Genomic DNA, 17,646 nt, shown 5'->3' on the forward strand with positions numbered 1-17,646 from the left:
GAAGGAAGGAAGGAAGGAAGGAAGGAAGGAAGGAAGGAAGGAAGGAAGGAAGGAAGGAAGAAAAGATCCTCCTGCTTCCACTTCCCAAATGCTGAGGATTTATGGATGCTGGGAATTGAGGAGATCTAACATAAGCACTCTATCAATGAACCTATACACACAGCCTCAGCCTCATAAACCACTGACAAGTCCTAGTCTTGTAACTAAGAGCATTGCCCTCTTCCCCTTTCAGAAACTTATTCCATTAGTGAACTATTTTTTAGCAGGGAGAGATGCTCCTGTTCTGCCTGCTTCCTGCATGCTAAAGAAATCTGTAGAAGCCCAGCATAGTGTTGCATGCCTTCAATCCCAGCACTCGGGAGACAGAGGCAAGCAGATCTCTTAAGTTCAAGGCCACCCTGGTCTATAGAGAGAGTTCCAAGACAGCCTGGGTTGCACAGAGATCCTGTCTCAAAAACAAAAAAAAGCAAAAATAAATAAATAAATAAAAAGCAAAAAAACAAAAACAAAACACAACAAAAAAGTCTGTAGAGTCTCATATGAGGGGAAGTTGTACTGTAGAAATAACTCAGTGGGCAAGGATACTTACTGGCTGCTTTTCCAGAGGACCCAACCCACACATATACAAATGATTTTTTTTTTAAAAATTAATCTCCATTTTTAATGTGCATGTGTGTATGTGTGTCAGTTTGTATCTATATGCCACATGCATGCAGTACTTGTGGAAGCTAAAAGAGGGCATTGGAGCCTCTGGAGCTGGAATTACACATGTTGTAAGCATTCATAAAGATGCTGGGAATTGAACCCCAGGCTCCCCGGTGCTCTTAACCTCTGAATATCTGGCTGGCCTCCTTTAAAAAACTTTAATGCAGAAACCTAAGCCATTGTGGATTTTATTTGGAGTCTGGCCTGTCTGTAATGTTGAACTCATAATCACTAGATCTTTGGACCCTCGCATGAGTGCTTTATCAGGGAAAAGATCGTGTAAATAGAAAGATATTTTTCCAGACCTGTGAGTGAGCTAGGAAGCTCCTGGCCACCAGCATCCTTTCTCTTCTCAGTGCTGTAGATGTTTGTAAGAGGCCCTAGTGCTCAAAGTAACACAGTTCTCATCACCTGCATGTGTGGTGGGGAAGGCCATAGACGTATTCTGACCCCAAGCACACACTTGAGAAGCAAGCTATTGTAAAGTTCTTCATGTCTTTCCCCGAAGCACTTTCATTCCACACTTTTATGTATTGGAGTCTTGGCAATAAACATCTCCAAGAGCAAAAAGCACACGATGTACATACATAGCTTATAAGCAAAAACACATACGTTTTAAAAAGAGCTTTAAACACACCACTAGACAGTCAATTGAAGGGAGTGTGGAACTTTCATGGGGTCTTGAGAGCTAGCATCCCTGGCAAAGGGCGTCGTCCACAGCAGCTTTCTGCAGCCTTAGCAACAGAGTAGGCCACCAGGGCTCTAGCACTGACTAATAGGAACTTCGAGACTCACACTAATTGGAATCAACTCACCGACTAGGCAATAGAGGGATCAGTGGGAATGGGGGATGAGGCATTTGATTTTGCTTCTGCATAACAAGATGGTGCCTGGAACATAGACAAGTCTGTCAAGCAGGCAGAAGTAGAAAATGGATGTATTACTAAACTGGAAAACAGTGTTTCAAGTGGGACAAAGACTGATAGAAAGGTTTACCAAAGATACTGCAAGGTTCAAGGATGCATTTAAAATCATGAAGCTCATATGTAAAGATTTTTGGACGACAGTATTCAAGAAATAAATTGGCAAACTAAGGACAAATCATCAGGGTGTGAGGACAACAAATTTTGACTACTTAACTCAGCTGTCAGCAGGCAAACAGTATTCAGAAACATGCATCAAAGTATCTCGCTTGCATCAAAGTATCATGTAACATGCATCAGAAACGTGCATCAAAGTATCTAACATTTACATGTGGCTTAATCAGAGATGGCTTGTCAAACTTGGGAATAGAAAGTAGTGTAATAATCTTCAGTGCCTGCCTGCCTGGAAGTTTCAGATGATGATACAGAGGTTATAGAGTGCAGTGACACACAGGAGAGACTTGCTCCATTGCAAGGTCCGATCTCACCTCCTTGTTGGATACCTGCATCGGAGCAAAAGGTCCAACTGACTAGTCACATAGACCAAAGTAGGTAACAGTCAACCCTTCTACCAAGACAGAAGCTAACTGAACGGTTCAAAGTGATTTCAGTGAACTAGACACCAAGATGCAAGGCTCTTTATTTTAAACATCTTTATTTCCTTAGTGTAAATATGTATTTAACTATAGGTTAAGAAGAAACTCAGGGCTGGAAAGAAATGGCTCAGTGGTTAAGAGCACTGACTGCTCTTCCAGAGGTCCTGAGTTCAATTCCCAGCAACCACATGGTGGTTCTCAATCATCTGTGATGGGCTCCAATGCTTTCTTCTGGTGTGTCTGAAGATAGCAAGAGTATTCATATACATAAAATAAATAAATAAACCTTTTAAAGCGGTGTCTACATTGTGGGTGCTATGTGCCAGGATGCCCTTGGGGTTTATTTCTGTGACTGTGCACCTGGATTCCATATGTACCACTATGAACTCAACTTTGATGAATATGCCAGTCAGCCATGTCTCCACAGAGATCTAAATGACATAAATGAATGCAGTAGCAACCCCTGCCAAGTTGGAGTGCTGTGTGTGTGCCAAGTTGTCCTCAGAAGATCTAGACAGACACATTGCTAGCCTGCCTTCCTCCTTCAACTACCTTGGAGACTCAAATTGTTTGTGTCTGTCAGCCTGGGTTTACAGACAGGACTGAAGCCTAACTGTTCACTGAGAGGCTCCACCCAGCAGCTGACTGAAACAGATGCAGATCCATAGACAAATATTAGAGCTCTGGGAGTCTTGAGGAACCAGAAACTCCACAACAAGACCAACAGTCATCTTACCTGGAACCCTGCGGGCTCCCAAAGACTGAACCACCAATCAAAGAGCATCCATGACCTGGACCTAGGCCTCCCCACATAAGTAGCAAATGTACAGCTTGGTCTTTGTGCGGGTCCCCAACAATTTGAGCAAGGACTTACCCTGACTCTGTTACCTACTTGTGGATCCTGTTCTTCTAACTGGGCTGTCTTGTCTGGTTTCAGTGGGAGAGGATGTGTCTAGTCCTGCAGTGACTTTGAGGAGTCACCCCTTCTCAGAGGTGAAGGGGATGTGGGGAAGAGCTGTGTGACAGGGAGACTAGGTTGTAAAGTGAATAGGAAAAAAACTATGCTAAATTAAGCTTAATTTTTTTTATTTATTGCTTATAATTTATTTCTGTTGAGGGAATCTGTATTCTTAGTTTCACTTATACATATAAATGCATAAGTTACTATCCAACAAAAGAGTTTAAAATAAATATGTAACACTATTTCTAGAAGTAAGCAGATCAAAAATTGAGGATTATTACAGCTGTAGTGACAGCCATCTTCCTGGTTAAAAATCAATAATTAGTTAATTTAAAATTTAAAGGGGAGGGCTGGAGAGATGGCTCAGTGTTAAGAGCACTGACTGTTCTTCCAGAGGTCCTGAGTTCAAATCCCAGCAACCACATGGTGGCTCACAACCATCTATAGTGAGATCTGATGCCCTCTTCTGGTGTGTCTGAAGATAGCTACAGTGTACTTACATTTAATAAATAAATAAATATTTTTTAAAATTTTTGAAGGGGAGTGAAGGAGGGGAATCATATAACTATGTAATTTAAAAAATAAAGAAATAATCGTTTTTGCTGGGCAGTGGTGGCAAACACATTTAGTCCAAGCACTCGGGAGGCAGAGGCAGGCAGATCTCTGAGTCAGAAGTCAGCATGGCCTACAGAGCGACTTCCAGACACCCATGCTATGAGGGTCAGAAGACAACCTTCATGAGCAAGGTCTCTCTCTGTTGTTTCTCAAGGTGATTCGGAATTCGTATGTCCATCCTGTAGCTAGTCTTAGAGCTTCTGCACAATTCTCCTATCTCCACCTTCCATCCTGACGTGGGACTGCCAGGATTACAGATCTGTACCACTGCATTAGGCTTCCTGATGTGGGCTCCAGTGATCAAACTAAGTCTATCAGGTTTGCTCTGTACTTAGCCATCTCCCAGCCCATGGTTTTTGAGCTTTCACAGCTAAGTTGTTATTTTTCCAGGACTTAGCAATAGGCATTCCACACATTCAACTCTTTACATTTACCTTTTCATTTGTTTGAGTTTTAAGGATCAAACCTAATGTCTTATCCATACAAAACAAGTACTCTATTCATGCATGAACTAGTCCCTCATCCACATATTTGGATGTATTTAAAATTATATTTTGATGGAAAAGCCAATAAATTGGAAAGAAATTCAGCAACAGTCTCTTTTAAGAAAGCAGGAGCTGGGCATGCCTTTAATCCCAGCACTCAGGAGGCAGAGGCAGGCAGATTTCTGAGTTCGAGGCCAGCCTGGTTTACAGAGTGAGTTCCAGGACAGGCTGGGCAATACAGAGAAACCCTGTCTTGGAAAACCAAAAAGAAAAAAGAAAAAAGAAAAAAGAAAAAGAAAAGAAAAGGAAAGAAAAGAAAAGAAAAGAAAAGAAAAGAAAAGAAAAGAAAACAGGAACATTTAAACGAAGTGATAAAATAGTATTTCAAGTTTACTAGCCCTAAAAAGACTTTGAAAACTACAACAGTAAAAATAACAGCAACAATAAACAGCCACTCAGGAAACTGATGTAATTATACTTCAAACAAAAATGCCAAGTATGTAAGGCAGCATACACCTGTAATCCCAGCATCAAAAAGTGAGGCGGGAAGGTTTTTGAGTGTGAGAATGGTGTAGGTCACATAGGAAGATCCTGTCTCCTAACAACAGCAAAAGCTCCACCCACATACACAAGCATCCACTGTGACAAGGGCATCCCGGACACAGGAAGTCAGCAAACTACTCCTATCCGCCAACCCCCAACATCAGGCCAGGGCTGGGTGACTTAGCTCCTAGGGCAACCTTCCGAATTCTGAGATGCTTCAATCCAGTGCCTCCTGTTTTGGTGGCCCCCAACCACAAAAAGTATGTCCTTGCTACTTTATAACTGTAATCTTGCTACTTTAAAGAAACTGTAATAGAAATATCTGGTGCGCAGGAGATCTAATGTGTGACCAGTGTGAAGGGCTGACTGACTACCAAAAGGGCTGAGCCCCACAGGTTGAGAAACAGTCTCCTGGGGGGGAAATTTTATCCAGACGGAATCCTGACTCCCAAAGTCAGCTTGTTAAAGCAAACCATAAAATTTTATAGCTCCTTTGGAGACCTGGCTCAGCCAAGCAGTAATAAAGACGGGTCTATAAGCCCAGTACCTGTTGGCACCTCTATCTGAGTTAAGTGGCTTGGAAAACCTCCTGCAGGCTTTATGGATCTGAGTTATCCTCAGTAGAACAATCAAAAATAATGATGGACCAGGCAGGAAAGCTCCTGCTCTGTGCCCCTTGACCGTGAGCTCTGTCAGCCTCCCACTCGACCAGACTGCCTTCAGGAGACAAACTTGTTTCTTAGCCCCTCAAGCAATTCTCTTTGCAACTCCCACAAAATGTTCTGGGTTTAAAGAAAAACAGCAGCCGCCATTAGAGATAACTGCAGGTCCCCTTAACCAGTTAAAGTCAAAATGGGCATTTGGGTTGATTTTTCCAAACAGGAGGAAATCAGAAAAACAATTTTCTTCCTGTGTATAGTGAAACAGAATGTCTCCATTCATACATATCTAGAAAAGAAACACACACACACCTTCTCTCCCTCCCCTCCCTTTTTTTCCTTGAGTCTGTACTGAAAACTCAACTGGGCTCTGGGCTCCAAAGTGAGTTTCATTCTTTAATGATTCATTCTTTTTTTTTTATTGTATCTGCAATGGTGTTTTGCCTGCATGTATGTCTGTGTGAGGGTATCAGATCCCTGGAACTGGAGTTATAGTCAGTTGTGAGCTGCCATGTGAGCTGGGAATTGAATTAGGTCATCTCTCCTGATCCTGAGCCATCTCTCCAGCCCCCTGAGTTTCATTCTTAGTCTTAGACATAGTCTTCTCTGTTTCCTTTTGGTGGTAGTATTTGACTTTCCTTCTGTGTTGCCTTGAATATTTGACCAGCCTCTTGTTCCAATCCAGCTGTTGCTAATCCTCGGATGGTGGCCAAACACTTCAGGTTTTAGCACTTACCCTTTGGCCCTCTCCCAGGCTAAGCCTGACTTAGGAAAGCCTTTTGGACACCCCTATTTAGCTGAATCTTCCTGATGCTGCCTCAGATGTAGTACTGCCTCTTGGTATCTCTGACACTAGCATTTCACCTCAGTGGTCCTAATGAGAAATGAGCCAATCTTTTTGAGATGCTTATTTGGTAAACTAGTTCATGATGGAAACTAAGACTCTCTTGGCATCTTCATCCTGGGCTTGGGTTCCGCCTTGGTCAGAATGAGATGTGTGGTGGCGAACACCTTTAATTTCTCAGGAAGGAGAGACAGGTCGATCTCTGTGAGTTCATGTCAACTTGACAGCTGAGACTAACTCTAGCATGTAGCTTCTCTGTGAAAATGCAAAGTGCCAGCAAGCCACCAGAAATTAGGGAGACGCTTGGGAAAGGTTCTTTTCCACTCTTGGCTCCTGAATGTTGTCTGTTTCAAGGCTTTCTGGGTTTCTAGAAAGCAGTCTGGTGGCCCTAAGCTTTGTTCTTCCAGCTCCTTGTTGTGACTCTGTCACTGTCCTTGGGGTTTCTGCTGCTCCCTAGTTCCCTTTTGTCTTTCTTTCCCTTTTTAATGTTTTATTTTGAAACGATGCATGCACGTGCACAAGAGTACAGATGTCCCCAGAAGAGGATGTCAGATCCTTTGGAGCTGAAGTTATAGGTGGTTATACGCTGTTCAAATATGGGTGCTGGGAACTGAACCCGGGTCCTCTGCAAAAGCAGTAAGTGCTATTAACTGCTCAGTCATCTCTCCAGTCCTGTCTTTGCTTGTTATTGAAACAGGGTCTCATGTATCCCAGGCTAGCCTCAGACTTGCTGTGTAGCCTTGAATATCTCCCTAGTATTTGGTTTATGTATCATCATACCCAGTGTATGCCATGTGGAGACCGATACCTGGCCCATGCTAGAGAAGCACTCTACTGACTGAGGTACATCCTGGCCTAGCAAGATCTTCTTATAAAAGGGCTCCATCTATCATTGCTATATCCTGATATCCAAATTCCGGCCTAGCCTATCATTCACAAATAAGAACAGGGTAGGTACCACTGGACAGAAGAGGAGTCCGATGGTTTTATGCCACTTGGCAGGCTCCATCAGTGCAAAGACTGGAAGCCTGAGTGTGGAGAGGTGCTGAAGACTTCCTGGAGAGTGGGCAAGTCTCTAGACAACAGAGTCTGCCTGTTTCCTTGCCTGTAAAATGAAGCAGACTTCACTGGTGCCAATTCTCTTCCTAAAGCATACATTGTTACCATTCTGTAGAAGGAAGACCCTGGAAACTGCTTTTCCAGGGTGGAGCTTTTTCTTGCTTTCTGGGCTGTGAATGGAGTGAGTCGCAATGGAGGTGGGGGTGAGAGCCCCAGGGTAAAAAGCACTTTGGCCATTCTGGATTCCAGCAGAGTCAGTGAAAGTGAGGGTGTTCACCCACCTGCCCAGGGGTTCATGGAGGGAAAGCCAAGCTGGGAAAACTTCAGAAAGTCCTACAGACTTCAGACTTCAGGGTCCCTTGAAACAAAGGCAGGCTGAGAACGGGGAGTAGTGAAGGTCTCAGTGTCCTGTCTGCCACAGGGTGGAGCTTCAGGGACCACATGCTTGTCACTTAACATCAGCACTTGCCCGTGCTGCTTTATTTTTATTTTTATTTTTATTTAATTTTGTTCTGCTTTTATTTTATTTTGTTTTATTTTATTTTATTTTAAAGTAACCAAGGATGAACTAGAGATCCTTATCCTCCTGGTTTTCCTTCCCAAAAGCTGGGACTGGGATTACAGACGTGTGCTATTGTTGCCCTACGTTACATGATGCTGGGGAACAAACCCAAGGGTTTACGCTTGGTAAGTAAGCCTTCTGCTAACTGCTCTACATTCCTAGCCCTCGGTGGTGCTGTTTAGACGTCCTGAGCAAGCCAGCTGGGGTGGGCTGACTTTCGAGAGAGAGAAACACTTCAGAGTGGCACTACGGATCCAGTGCCTGAGCTAAGGGTGGCCGGGTAGCCAAGGCCTTTCACCTTGAAGGACTCAGCAGCAGCTTTTAGGATGCCACCATGCCACCCTATCCCACTGGCACTACCACCACTGTTTTTAGCCCTTTGTTTCGCTAGCCCAGGCTTTTGATTAAATGGCCCCGAGGATGCCATCCCTAGCAGCTCTGGAATTTGATGCTGCAGATAGTCCAGGAAACTTGAGAACAAACGGAACCCACATACACTCTGAACTATGCAGCTTAGACAAGTTGCATAGCATCTCTGTTTTCTTTTACTGTCTACAAGGGGAATTTTGGTGTTCAGGGTTGTAGCTCAGTTGGTAACAGTGCTTGTCTAGCAATAAAATAAAATAAAAATTAAAGCTTTATCTCTACCATAGGCTAGAGACAGCTATCTGTTACGATAGGTTGCTGAAGATCAACGGGTAGTAGCAATTGTTAACCAATAAGAGAGAGTAAGTCAAGTCGGCTCACCTTTCAAATGTTCCATAAGCATTCTTAGTCATCACTCACTGGATTCCCCTAGTAAACATTGGCTGGCCTTTCTGTCCTGGGCACAGTGGGGACACTGAGTTCTAGGGACCTAGACATAGATCCCTCCCTCATGGGGCTGAAGTTTCTAGCAAAGGAGATATGACTTGTACCCCTTTATGTCTGTAATCAGCTATAAATCAAGTGAAAAGGAGAGGAATGTGTTTTCAATAGATAAAGGTAGTTAGTAAACAGGCTTGCTAGTCTGGCTCCTGCAGAGCCAAAGTCCTAACGAGCCAGTAATTAGGGAAACAAAGACCTGGGAGTAGGTCCTGCTTATCTTTGCCACTCCAGCAGACAGGCATCTGGTACCTCTAGTAAAAGAGAACCCTGGGGCCTTGGGTTTCTGGGACATTTTGACCTGAGCTAGCCTTATGAGCAGGCGCTGTGTAATTAGCATCAAGACAAGGCCCCTCTGTGACCACTTCGGTCGATGTGACCCCAGCTAGTGGGCACAGACTATCATTTGGGTGGGAAGACAGGCGGCCACTATTTCCAAATAAATGAGTAACAACCCTCCCTTCATTTCTATGACGACTTTGTCCATGCCAAGATGGAGGATGTCTATACATAGCCCTCTCCTTCAGCAGGTTCAGACGGTGCCCCCCCGGGAGGTCTATGCATATAGCAGTGGTGACATGACACAGAAATGACAAAAGCCATCTGACATACAACGCTGAAAGTTCTGGTGTAAACTGTTGTCCATCGGTGGCACAGGTACCCAACTCTAGTGCCAGTCAGGGAGGTTATGTTTCTGGCAGTAGAGAATACAGAGGCATCCCTTCATTGTCACCTCAATTTTGTTGCCAACCTGAAACTGTGCTAAAAAGGAGAAAATAGTCTTTAAAATATAATGGAGGTTTCTGCCTGGGTGAACTGACTCAGTGGGTAACAGTGTGGGCCACCAAGCTTGACAACCTAAGTTTCAATCCCTGGGACCCATATGGTGGAAGGAGAGACTCAACTCTTGAAAACTGCCCTCTGACTTCCTCCACAAGCTGCGACATGCATGAGTGCGTGCATACATAGAGTAAATAAATGTTATTTTAAAACAAACAAAAACCCTAGTAGCCTGACAGATGCCACAAGTCTGTAATCCTAAGTACTTGGGAGACTGAGGCGGGAGGATTTGAAATTCAAGGCCAGCTTGAATATTTTCCCTTTTTGTCTGGGTGTGGGTGGGGGATTGTTTGCTTCAGATACTGTGTAGTCCCAGCTGGCCTGGAACTAGCTATACAGACCCGGCTCCAACACACAGATAGATATCCACCTGCCTCTGCTTTCCCAGTACTGAGATTAAATGACTAGCCATATTTTTTGTTTGTTTGCTTGGATGGTTTTTGAGACAGAGTTTCTCTGTGTAGTCATGGCTGTCCTGGAACTCACTCTGTAGACCGGGCTAGCCTCAAATTCACAGAGCTCCACCTCCCTCTGTTTCCTGAGTGCTGGGATTAAAGGTGTATACCACCATCACCCAGCCACTGCCAGGACCCCCAGCCTGGACAATTTAGTAAGCCCTACCCTGCCAGTTGTAAGGGCTGGAGTGACAGTTTAGAAGCTAGGAGCACTGGCTGCTCCCTCAAAGGTTCCGGGATCAATCACTACAATAGCTGCCAATGGTGGTCTGTAACTCCAGCCCCAGGACGTCTCGCCAATCCTGGAGTAAATAAATTTCAGACCCTGTAAGGGAGGAGGAACCGTCCAGTTAAAATTGTCACTGAACAAATGCCCACTCTGGAAAGTCCAAACCAGCTGGAGGTGATTTACAAAAGCCAGGAAGCTCGCTACTTATTCTGGAGGCTGGAACACTCCCTCTACCCACCACGCCCCTCCGTGACCCTAGCACACACTCGTTACATGACAATGAATCAAGGCCCAGGGAAGCTCCAGGATGTGTTGTTGTTTTGGGCGGTGATTCAACCTCAGTCTCTCAGTCTCTAGGAAGTGCCTCTCACACCCCCTCAGGCTCTCTAGTAAACAACATTTACATCACAGATTAGATTACTCCTTTAAAAACCACCTCATTAATGGCTTCTATTTTATGCCAAAGGTTTACGGAGATGAAAGGAATCTAAGCAGCAGTCAGACAAGAGTTAAAAGAGTTAAAAGTAAATATGTCAGTAGGTGAAACAAAGCCGAAGCAAAAAACAGCGAAGCCAGAAAGACCTCAAAGCCCAGATCTTGGTCTCCAAGTTCTCAGGGAAAGTGTTCCGTTCTAAAACCTAGCACACGCCTTTGATTCTAGCACATGAGAGTCAGAGGCAGGAAGATCTCTGTGTTCAAAGCCAGCCCCGTTCTACAGGGTGAGTTCCAGGACAGCCAGGGCTACCCTGGCTCGAGGTGGGGGTGGGGGCGAAACAGACAACAACAACAAACTCTTAAGAGATAAGGCAGATAAAAGTTTTCCTATTTGTTCTTTATAAAACGAGTACACAATTATTGAGCGGTCTACGAAGAGGAACTTGAGCGTTTCCGGATGCTGTTAGGAAAGGAAATGGAAGTTTAAAGAGTTAAAATTCACTGGAATTCTGCAATTCAGACTAGCATAGTCATGCATACCTATCTTAAGAGGTAGAGTCAGAAGGACCCAAAGCTGAAATCCGGTCTGAGATACACAGCAAGTTCCAAGCTAACCTGAGCCACAGAGAATCTATCTCATTAAAAAAAAAAAAAAAAAAAAAAAAGCTGTAGGAGTGGAGGGTCGGTTTAGCTCAGTTGGTAAAGTGCTTGCCTAGCATGAATAAAACCTGGGCTCAGTCATCATTACCCCATAAATCTGGGCATGATGGTGCACCTCTGTAATACTAGCTCTTGGGAGGTGGAATGAAAGATTCAGAAGTTGAAGTCACCTGTGCCTGTGTCAGGAGTTCCTTACCAGCCTGACACGAGATTCTATCTCAAAATAAAACAATCTGAAATTATTATATATTTATTTTAAGGTAGTCTAAAAGTTATAACTCACACAAAGCTTCAGATGATAGGGATGCCATTGAAGAAAACAGAGGACTGGGAGCCTAACTTGCACTTGTCATGGCTGAGCCATCTCTAAGGCCACCTTTCCGTTTCTTGGTTTTGGTGTTTTGCGGCTGAGACTTCTGACTTCCTAGGTAGCTGGGGATGACCTGAAACTTCTTAGCCTCCTGCCTCCACCTCCTAAAACATTGGGATTAGATAGGACACACCACCCTTTTTATTTTATGTATTGGCGGGAATTGAGACTAGAACATCATACCTATCCCGGGAAACAAATACCGACTGAGCTACATCCCCAACCCCAATTAGTTCTCTTCATTAATATGAGTTTCCACAATCTCCTCTGTCCAGTACCACTCCTGGAATCCCAGTTCACATCCCCAGCTTTGTTGTCCTTGGCTAGTGTCTTAGTCAGCATTTCTATTCCTGCACAAACATCATGACCAAGAAGCAAGTTGGAGTGGAAAGGGTTTATTCAGCTTACACTTCCACATTGCTGTTCATCACCAAAGGAAGTCAGGACTGGAACTCAAGCAGGTCAGGAAGCAGGAGCTGATACAGTGGGCATGGAGGGATGTTCTTTACTGGCTTGCTCAGCCTGCTCTCTTATAGAACCAAGACTACCAGCCCAGAGATGGCACCACCCACAAGAGGACCTCCACCTTTGATTACTAATTGAGAAAATGCCTTACAGGTGGATCTAGTGGAGGCATTTCCCCAACTGAAGCTCCTTTCTCTGTGATAACTCCAGCCTGTGTCAAGTTGACACGAAACTAGCCAGTACAGCTAGTGAGTAATTCACAGCCAGGCCAACATGACTAAGTGTGGCAGGTGTTTTCCTTGCACACACATCTCCCAGACCTTACTACCCAAAATCTCAGAATGCTACATCATCACACAGTGGCATGATAGCTTTCTATCATAACATTGACACAAAGGAAGGGGCTCTGTCCTGTGCAGCTTTCTGTAGAATTACAGATTTTTGGAAAGCTTCTAGAACATTCTATGAAGAACATTCTCCAGCCAGCCAGTACTGCTTTCTTGCAATATAACCTGTTTCTCTTTTTCTTGCTCCACATGTCTACGTTTCCATTTTGCCTTGACTTATCCTAAATACCAATCACAGCTCAGCATCAAGGGAAAATGGTGAATGAAATACAGACAACAGAGGTAATGATGTCCTCCCCTTGTAACTGCCCAGAGATGCCACCAAATTCTTCTAGTAATTTCTTGATCTAAAGAGGTCAAAGTTCAACAAACCTTTCCAAGAGAGAAGGTGTTTTGTTCACTTTATTAGCATTTACTATGAGGGTTGTGCTGGGAGGTTTTGAGGCTGCCCAGTATACTCCAGTGAGTTAACTGTGGCTACTGGTAGTTGACATGAGGTTGCAATAGGGCTTTGATTGACAGCAGGGATGCTGATGTGAAATAATTGTAAACCCACAAATACATTGGTAGCTACACTGAAAGCTCTTCCACTTTTCTATGCTAACTGAGAACGTAGGGTAAGAGTTGTTACTGGTAGACTGGTAACAAACAGAGCCTGTGCTGAAGGTTGACAAAGACAAATAAGAACACTATTTAGTATAAGTGAATTGAGACAATGTATTTTCAGTAAGGGTGAAAAGCAGATAGCCCTGTACAGATGCCTAACACAGAGGTGATGATGTACAGGTATCAGGGGAAATTCAGGCAGTGCTGTGGGAAACACTGCGTTTTTAGTACTCATGTATCTGTCTGCATTTTAAAGAGACAGAACAAGCAATGATGTCATGATGGGAGCTAGAGGATTCCAAATCCAAACCTTGGAGTGTGGAATCCCATCAGCTACAAAGTATCATTTTCAGACTTTGAGCATTTTCCAAGTTTCCTTTCTGGTTTGACCTAATTGGTTTGATGAGTAAAATACACTAGACTCTGGTAGCCACTGGTGAGGGTGAATAGAGAAGTGAATTAGAATCGAACCATTTGTGTGTGTGTGTGTGTGTGTGAGAGAGAGAGAGAGAGAGAGAGAGAGAGAGNGAGGGAGAGAGAGAGAGAGAGAGAGAGAGAGAGAGAGAGAGAGAGAGAGAGAGAGAGAGAGAGAGAGAGAGAGAGAGAGAGAGAGAGAGAGAACCCAGAGATGTAGCTTAAGGTAGAAACAAACAAACCATGTTTCTACTACAACGCCCAGTGGCTACTGAATGAAATTGTTATATAGACCATGTATCAATCATGTGGCTAAAAACAAAGCAGAAACAAAATGCACATCTAACTCATGACATCCCCCAAATGTTATGCTGTTTCATGCTCTTGTTGTCACCAAATCCTCCCATGCCAGGATTAGAGGCATGTGCCACTCTGCTCATTATTAATTTTCTTTCAGTTTATTGCAGGTGTGATTGATAAATGCCACTTATGAGCCATCAAGATGGTTGAGCTGGAAAGGACCCTTGCTGCCAAGACTGAGGGCCTGAATTCGATTCCAGGAACCAGCACAGGGGAAAGGAAAAACTGACTCTTGCAAAAGGTGCTCTCTGACATCCATATACACAGTACAAGAGCACACACACAGATAAATGAATGAATAAATAAATGTAGCCTAAAACATTTTTTAAAAACATATATGCATACTCAAGAGATCCAAGGTGATGAGTGAAGACGTATATACTCAACGAAAACTGCAAGCATGGCTCATGTCTGTAATCCTAGCACTCCAGAGGTGGAAAGAGAGGAATCAGAAGTTGATCCTCAGCCACATAGTGAGTTGGAGGCCAGCCCAGGACACACAAGAACTCGTTATCCCTCTCCCAAAAAGGAAGACAAAACCAGCATGTCTAATGATTGCTACAACAGAGTCACCACATGCCATCGCCTCTCCTAGAGAATCAGGGGTGGAGAGTGGACAGTCTTTAGCTGCAGCTCCAGAATGAGCAGTAGATGCCCACAACTTCCTCATCTTAATATTCAAAGTATTCAACGTCCCCGAATTGACCTCACAAACCTGGCCTCTGGACACCCTGCTCAGTACTTGTCCAAATCCACCAGAAAGAGGAGTAAGGAAGAGGGCATTTCCTTTAGGCTCATCCTTGCTTATTGAATCTCAACTTTACCTCACTTTTTTTTTCCTTCTGATTTTTTAAGACAGGATTTCTCTGTGTGGCCCTAGCTGTCTCAGAACCCACAGATCTCTCTCTCTCTCTCTCTCTCTCTCTCTCTCTCTCTCTCTCTCTCTCTCTCTCTCTCCTGAGTTCTGGCATTAAAGGCATGTGCCAACACCTCCAGGCCCAACTTCACTTTGAGGAGTTAGGTAGCCACAGGTAATGCATGAGTGGTGCATACCTTTAATCCTAGCACTCTACACTTGGGAAGCAGAGACAAGTGGACCTTTGCACATCTGAAGCCAGCCTGGTCTACACGGGCAGTTCCAGGTGATCCAGAGCTCAATAATGGGAAGAAAAAAATTTTTTTTAAAAAGAGTTATGTGGTCAGTGGCTGTTTCCTTACCTGGTAAAATGCAATACAATTTACAGGGTTACAGGGTGACAGTGGCAATTAAATGAGTTATGAAAGGATCTGATTCCTTGACATTGCAAATCCACCCTGTTGCATGATCTCCAGTTATCATGGATTCCACATATAAAGAGTAAAACCAAGAGACAACAAAGAGCAAAACCTTGTGACTTAAATACAAAAAAAACAAAAACAAAAACAAAAAAACATGAAGTACTATCTAAAAATAGCACATCCTTGAGGTTCCCCTCCCACTGGAAAGTGTCATCAGAATTACCAACCACAGGTGCCAAGAACCCTCTCAAGGTAGGGGAACTGACAGGGGTCAGGAGCAGCTCTCAAACTCTCAAAAACAGGTGTTAGCCTCTGTTCCCGAGAAGTTTGTGCATCAGAATCGAAGGTCCTTGCAGAACGGATTGGGAGCATTCAGAATGGTGAGGCTATAGATGGCAGAGATCCCTCCCTGCAGACTGCACACTGACCTTCATCTGCACCAGAAATACTTAGCATGTTCCATGTTCAGGTTACAGCATCATATAAACATGGAAAAATGGGCCAAGGGGTCTAAGCAGAGAAGTCATAGGGACAGCATATTTAACTCTATTGACTTGTCCTAAGGTCAGGTTACACTTTCGGGGGGAGGGTGGTTTCCCTCTTCCTCTTTAAGGTACAGGGATAGCCGAGGCACTAAGAATAGAGCACTTCCTCTTTTTGCTAGATCTTGCCCAATTAAGAAGCATGATATAAGCATTCCTAGGCCTCCCAGATGCCATTCTTCTGCTTATAATCTCTCATGACTTTAGTTAGAAAGATAATAATTTCTTCAAGATTATTTATAAGCTTCAGAGAAATCACAGTAGTTTAGATTGTTTCCTGTTTTTATTAGAAACATTAGTTCACTCTGCAGTAGAGTCTTATTCTTGTAAGACCTGGTGATGCATGGCTTTAATAGCAGCACTCCTGAGGCAGAGGCAAGTGGACCTGAGTTACATGCCAGCTAGGTATACATAGCAGGTTCCAAACAGTCAGGGCTACTTAGTAACACCCTGTTTCAACAAACAAACAAACAAACAAACAAACACAAAGACTCCTTCTCCAATATAACTGTTTCCATTTGTCTCAGTATTATGTTATTGTGTAACCATTTCCTAATAAATTGAAACTATCTATCCATCAGGTTAGCTCTTTAAACAGGAAGGTAAACAACCCAAACAAGCTTTAGGAAGTCCCTGAAACTGACCAGATTCAGTAGGCCCCTTTCTGCCAGAGTAAGCAATAAAATCCTGGAGTCCCTCTTTCTGGAGTGGAGTTAAACAATGAAGAAGATTCTTCAGCCAAGCAAGCTATGAAGAAGACTCAGAAAAGCCATTCCACAAAGAGTTCTGTCTCAGACCAAACTGCCCAGGAGAAGCAGAAACCAGCAGAGCTGCCAAAGAGAGGTTTAAACCAGAGTTACTGAGAAAGGGCACTCTCCAACCTGTTGAGCCGCCTGCACACTGTGTGGTGTACTCCAGGATCCCAGCTATAGTGAGGGAGCTGTCATCCATGCTGGGGTGGGCCTTGGTGATGCAGCTGACCTTGAGTCATTGCTGCTCCTGTAAATAACCCTTTACTCATATTCCTGCAAGAATCCAGTAATACTCATTGGTTCACCAGCTGGACTTTGGTGGGATCTGTACTTTGATCCGTTGTGGATTCCCTTTCTGTATTGAGTAGACGTGTATGTAGCATCTCCCCCAGGAAAAGTCACAAACATGCATGCCTGCATTTATGAATATGTTGTATGTGTCTGTCTATCTGTGTCTATATGTCTATAAGAGTAAACAGTAATCTTGGACATCGTGTCCGTATCCTTGCACATAGCTTTAACAATGTCCCAGAGTTTAATCAGATACCATTTATGACTTCAGACCATTCAAAGTCTGAAGTTTATGAAAAATAAATTCAGGTGACGTGGAAAACTTAGATACTTATTTAAGATTTAAATAAATAAACAAACAAACAAGTAAATGAAGTCAAGAGACCAGCCAGGTAGAAACTACAGGTGCCTGTGGACAGGGTTGTGCAATGCATGAAGTCACAGTAAGCTACAGGAGCCACATTTATGACACAGCTGTTCAAAGTTACAAATAAAGTGCAGATATTTTATGCGGGTATCTGATTTGAATCCAAGAAGCACTCTAATCTAGTTTACCATTAACACGGTAAGTTAGGTCCCACATTTGTGAAGTTTGAAATGATATATTCCTTTCCTTTGATTTGCATGTATAAATCAAGAAGGAGTTTCTTGCCAGGCATAGTGGTGCACGCCTTTAATCCCAGCACTTGGGAGGCAGAGGCAAGTGAATTTCTGAGTTCAAGACCAGCCTGGTCTACAGAGTGAGTTCCAGGACAGCAAGGACTACACAGAGAAACCCTATCTCAA

General features: G+C 43.7%; 1 pseudogene; it reads left to right on the forward strand.

Moving 5' to 3' along the window:
• Positions 1–1,555: 1,555 nt before the first annotated feature.
• Positions 1,556–2,065, forward strand: LOC110332972 (annotated as a pseudogene).
• Positions 2,066–17,646: the final 15,581 nt, after the last annotated feature.

Source organism: Mus pahari, chromosome 15 (genome assembly GCF_900095145.1).
Source record: "Mus pahari chromosome 15, PAHARI_EIJ_v1.1, whole genome shotgun sequence".
Lineage (NCBI taxonomy): Eukaryota > Metazoa > Chordata > Mammalia > Rodentia > Muridae > Mus > Mus pahari.